General features: G+C 38.2%; 1 protein-coding gene across 1 annotated transcript in view; it reads right to left on the reverse strand.

Annotated features, from left to right (window-relative positions):
- Positions 1–5,859, reverse strand: part of LOC107686266 (zinc finger protein ZFPM1-like) — a 95,589-nt gene that overhangs the window by 37,300 nt on the left and 52,430 nt on the right. The window lies entirely within an intron of this gene.

The following is a 5,859-nucleotide window of genomic DNA, read 5'->3' on the forward strand; positions in this document are numbered from 1 at the left end:
TGTATACAATATAATTATGTTTAATTAAGCTGATATATAGCACTATAAAAACGGCTGAAGACATTATAGTACTATATCTCAACTCGCCCCTCAACATGCACGCGTTTGGAGATTCGGCAGCCCAACACTGAATTTTATTTTGTGGGCGTTGTATTTTGATTAATAAAATAAAAATTATAAAAATTACAATACAAAAATGAAATTTAAATTATCCTGCTTCTAAATAAATAAAGCAGTTATTTTTATTTAGTTAAAAATGGGCCAAAAGAGACCGCCGAACTAGTAGGCTACCAGAAAAAAAGAAAAAAACCTTAACGTTTTTGCTCAGAATTCGTTTTTTAATCCCTGCATGATTTTAGTCATACATGATAAATATCAAATACGTTATAGCTTGACTACAACTTTAAAAACAACGCTGCAATTGTTATAATTAAGGAAATTAAACTTACCATCATGAAATGTCTACACAGGCGATAATGCCAAAAAGAAAGAGAAACATCGGAAAATACGTATATTTTATTCAAGACAATATTATACGACATCAACATGCATTTATCATTCTTACAATCACCGACAGAATGTTCAACTTCACCATGATGAACTTAAAATTGGGTTCTATTATTTTTCCTCAACAGTTCTCCTCACAAAACGAAATTCATTTCAAAAACACATTTGATAAGAATAGAGTGGAAATTATTAGCAACACCAAAATAACAGCAAAGCTATTGTTTTCTGTTAGTTTAAGCGCAAACTAAGAAAAGTAAAACCAAACTTTGTGGCAATAATTAAGACCAAACTGAAGATGGTGTGTGTTTATGGTGCATGTCGGCAATGTTGTCTCGGCAGGGGCGGGGCGTGGTGGAGGTGGGGCTTACGTAGACGATATTATCGGATATCGGATATCGCTTAAAGGCGATTATCGATCAGATATTTTTGACATATCGCCCAGCCCTAGTACTTACTCCATACTCCATAATAAAGATAGCCAATAGGGCCTTTCGCACCGCTTTAGTTCCAGAACTAAATGTACAGTACTAAAGTACTGGGATAAAGTCGTGGCCTATATTGTTTCATGGCCGCCTAGCTGACAGTATGAATACAGCTGGCCCTTCCTGAGGAGCCTGTGACTCATGCGTCAGTTAAACACTCCTGAAGGAGGGACAGATAGAGACTGACCTGGGCCGCCTGGGCCGTGTTCCCCTTCCCCATCTGCCTCTTCCTCTTCCTCCTCCTCATCTTCTGTACAGTGTTTTGAGTGTTTTGGATCTTCCTCACCCTCATCCGGCACTGCCAGGGACTCATGGGTCCTTGGCTCTGTGGAAAGCCAGTGGAAAAATTTGACAGGGAAACAGCATCACACATACTTATTAGTCCAGTTCTAAAAAGTTTGCTTGTGCAATTTAATTTGTGCTATATTATCTGGAGTACTTATTCTGTTTGGTCAATCACTGCATTCTGCAGACAAAAGTTTTTGTATTATGATCGCTAAAATAAAATGTTTATATATTTATTTGGCAAGTCAACATGAAATAAATGGAATAATGAGTTAGTCATTATTGCAAATTAAGCCACTTCAGAGTGATCTGCTTCATCCTGGGGGTCCTAGTCACCCTTTCAGAGATTATTTTGCAATAATGAACAGCTGATTGTATGTTACTTATTTTATGATTGCGTTATTACTTGTTTAATCACTAAATGTTTCCACGACTTTCACAATAATGTTTGTCACAACTGCCAATGGTGAGTGAATGTGAGAAAAGGTTTACTACCAACCATAAAATTTATTTTGGTTAAATTTTTTTTTATAAGTAATTATGTTAAAGCAATATTATCATCATATAACAGCACACTACTGATCAAAGAAAGAAGTCTCTTATTGCTCACCAAGGCTGCATTTATGTGTTTAAAAATTCAGTACAAACATCAATATTGTGAAATATTATTATAATTTGAAAATATCTGTTTTCTATTTTAATATATTTTAAAACAATTTTTTCCTGTGATGGCAAAGCTGAATATTCAGCAGTCATTACTCCAATCTTCACTGTCACATGATCCTTCAGAAATTTGGTGATCAAGAAACTTTATTAAGAATTATGATCAGTGTTTAAAATAGTTTTGATCATTGCATTCTAACTGTATATATTTTTTTTTAATTATTGTAAAATCTATCACTGTATTAACTTGAGTATTAATTTCTTTCAAAGCAAAAATGTTACTGTCCCCAAACTTTCAAATGGTAGTGAATAATTTTAATAATAAAAAAAAATCATAAAACATGAAAAAATATACAAATATTAAACATAATATCAATATTTTTACTTTTAATTGTTATGTATAAGAACGATCGGTCATTTTTGGATCATGAGTGTGATGTTTTATGTTGTACAGTTCTCCAGTACTCAACAAATGAGTGTGGTGGTCTTGCTCTGATGATCAAAGGTGGCTGAAAGAGAAGCCTGTGTTATTCAGTAATGCAACATCTCAGTATACACACGAGCCCTTTTGATTTACCAAGCGAGAACTGGAAACCCCTGCCAACAGACGGCCAGCGTCTTCCTTTTATTAAGGCCGATCTTTTTCATCAGTGTGAAAGACAGAGTACAGATCTCCCAGACATTGATGCCACTGATTAGTTATTCTCTTTGATCAAAGCGATCACATTGCTGATAGCAGTCTCTCCTCTCTCTTTTGGCTGGTTGAGTGCCACTGTTGCATGTATACGAGTAAACTGACATGACTTCTTGTCCTCTTCTCTCCCAAACTCCACTTTTCTTCTTCTCCCCTTCCCCAGCTCCCTCCCTCGATTACAGCTCATCTGTGGTGCACAAAGGGCATGTTTACCCTTGCATTCCCGTGGCGATAAACAGCGATAGCTGCTGATCGATACCGGCCATAAATGTCCGTCCACGTGACGCAGGTCAGAGCTGCCATTATTAATGCAACAGGTTGAAGATTAGATCTTCATCATCAAATAAATCTCAAACAGCAACTTCCCAACGCCCTTCTCGTCAACCCCAACAATTCCACCTAGGCCCAACCACCTTTCTAAGCCCGTCCCGGCGCATGCCGTCCCATGACGCGCCTCCCTCCCTGCCCAAGAAGCCCTATTATTTTCAGCTATAAATCACATTGAATGGCACATTGATTTTATCCTGCAGCGCTCAGCATGGGGAGAGGAGCTGGAGCCACAGTTATTGCATTTAATATTATCAATATAATCTCCCATATCATCTGAGCCGAGATGGCAGGTATCAGGAAAAGAGGGTGGGGTGGATGGGTGCTGCCACCATCCAGGCTCCTCGACAGTCTCCTTAGTCTACCAGCACATGCAAACACACACACACATGCCACGTTCCTAACCCAACAACCTCCATTCATCTGATAACAGCAACTTCCCTTGTCACACCTGGAGGGCAAAGTCACCCAGCTTGCTCCATTCTTTCTGGCTGGCCTCATTTTTTAGAGTCAATTTTCTGTGAGTTCTTTTTCCCAAACAGATCATCGTGGCAGGGTCAAGCTCTTTTCTTGTAAGTTACAAAGGGCTCAACTGTATCATCTCTGAGTCCAACATGGCGCCCCAAAGTGGGGCTAGCTAAGATGTTTCCATCCAGTTAACTGTTTCAGCCGTGGCAAAACCATAAGCTGGATCTGGCCCGCGATCAAACCTCCTCACTGGGTTTGAGATAACAAAAGGTGTTCGGGAACACGGAGCTATCTTTGCTTAAGGTTTATCAGCTTCTCTGCTGATACGGACGAGGACTTCATCAGATCCTTCTTCGGATCGCTTCAGACTGACCCTTTCACATGGAAACCAGCAGCCGCTCTGCCATTAATGATTATTAAAAGGTGGTATTTTAGTTTATATTTATGTTTTACAGGTGGTTATCGGCACTGTGTGTCCTGTGACTGGTTGAGTGTTTTTCTGAAGCAGTTATCAGTTGGTTATCTCCTGTCTCTTTCTCTCCCAGATGGTGGATAAGGGAGCTTGCCTTTATTAGCCACTGCTGGCCTGATAAAGACCTGGTATTGATCGCAGGTTGAAAGAGCAGGTTCGACAAACACGGCTGATTTACAGAGGCTGATAATAGCAGCACCGGGCAACAGTGGAGCCCCGAGGGGTGGGGGCGAGAGATTGATAGAGGGGAAAAAAAAGAGCTAAAGAAACACGTTAACATAGACCCTCTTTTAACATCGGAAAATAGGAGGATGACAAATAGCAACTCAATTACAAACTTGCGAATACCACATACTCATATGTCTAAATGCACACACACATGCACACAAACAAAACAGGGCAATCTCTAAACTAGTCACGATTAGCACCTGACAGAATTTCCATGCGTTTATCAAAAGCAGCCAATGAACCGGCTCTTATCTCCTCAGTCCCCAATTTCACAAGAACAGGAATTTTCCAGATTAAAAGAAAAAAAAGAGGAAAAACAGAAATCTTAACTAAAAACGTGACTTAAATGTCTTACAGCTGGAAAAACTGACAGAAAATGCAACAAGTCAACCATATACATCAATGTCTGCAAAAACTGAATTATTTTACCTCATTAAAAAAAGAGAGAGAACCTGTTTGTTTTTTTAAATCTATAAAATATAACACTTCCAGAAACTAAACCAGTTAGATTAAAATAATCTAATTTTAAGTTACGATGGACTCTCTTCAGAGGAAAGCGTTCTGCATCATTCAGTGAGCATTTCTTTTTCCTCAACAGTTATTTCATAAAGGATTAGTTCGGTCATTATTTACACTCTTCTCTCATTTCAAACCAGCATGCTTATTTTTTTCCCATAATTTTTCCCATATATATATATATATAGTGTAAAACTATAAAACACACTACATAAATATAAATGTTATTGCTAAAAGAAAAATAAATTAAAAATACCATAAAAAATAATATAATGACTCATTCCACACTACAGTATATTCCAAGTTTAATGAAAACTCTGTAGTCAAATATGGAAGCTTAAGATGCATTGTGCCAGAATGGACAGCAGCATCAAACGGTAATGGCATGTCCATTGACATTTATTAGAAAGCTACAGCAGATTTTCTGTGAAAAATTTAAGTCTGCACTTCAAAAGAAGCTATCATACGGCTCCAGAAGTTCATGGACGGTGCTTTGATGGTGTTTTTTTTTTTTTGTACTTTTTGGAGCTTGGTGTATAGAAAAAAGGAGCATGAAGACTCTTAAAAAAAAAATGAACCCGTTTTTTCCAGACGATCAGATGTGAGCGAGATATGTAATACTGTTATCAATAGACATCAGTGTTAAAACTGTTTAATCACAAAACAATACAGGTTATATCAGACCATAAACACACTGTTAGGAACATTTGGGCAGCTTCTGATGGTTTTCATACAACAGCTGGTTTAGCATGCGTCATTTCACCTTCGTTATAAAGTGGTGCAAATGAAGGTGGACTTGAACTGCCACACTCTGCAGAGTCCTCCTGGTCTGAAGCTCCGCCCTCCTCTCCTGACATGCTTACATCATCAGATGGATCCTCACCTCCATTAAGATCCCCAATAGAGCCTGCAAAGAAAAACAGAGAGAGAGAGAGGGGGGGTCATAAAGAGAAGAGCAATATAAAATAAAAGTCGTCTGACATTAAAAGGCCTTTTAAAAGATCCCATATCATGCCTCTCAACTGAGAGGCTTTAGATAATGTGAATATACCCTGTTAATGTCTTAAAGGAAGTAGGGTGTTCTGTAAATAAAAAGTGATAAAGTACATGATTAAGAAAGAAAACTCTGATTCATTTCAAACCTTCTTGCTACATGCCTTTTACAGCTTTAATTGGCTGGAAATCCCAGAGCTTCGGACCACAAGGAAGTAAATGAC

The sequence above is a fragment of the Sinocyclocheilus anshuiensis genome, unplaced genomic scaffold, assembly GCF_001515605.1.
Source record: "Sinocyclocheilus anshuiensis isolate Anshui unplaced genomic scaffold, SAMN03320099.WGS_v1.1 scaffold481, whole genome shotgun sequence".
NCBI classification, from domain to species: Eukaryota; Metazoa; Chordata; class Actinopteri; order Cypriniformes; family Cyprinidae; genus Sinocyclocheilus; species Sinocyclocheilus anshuiensis.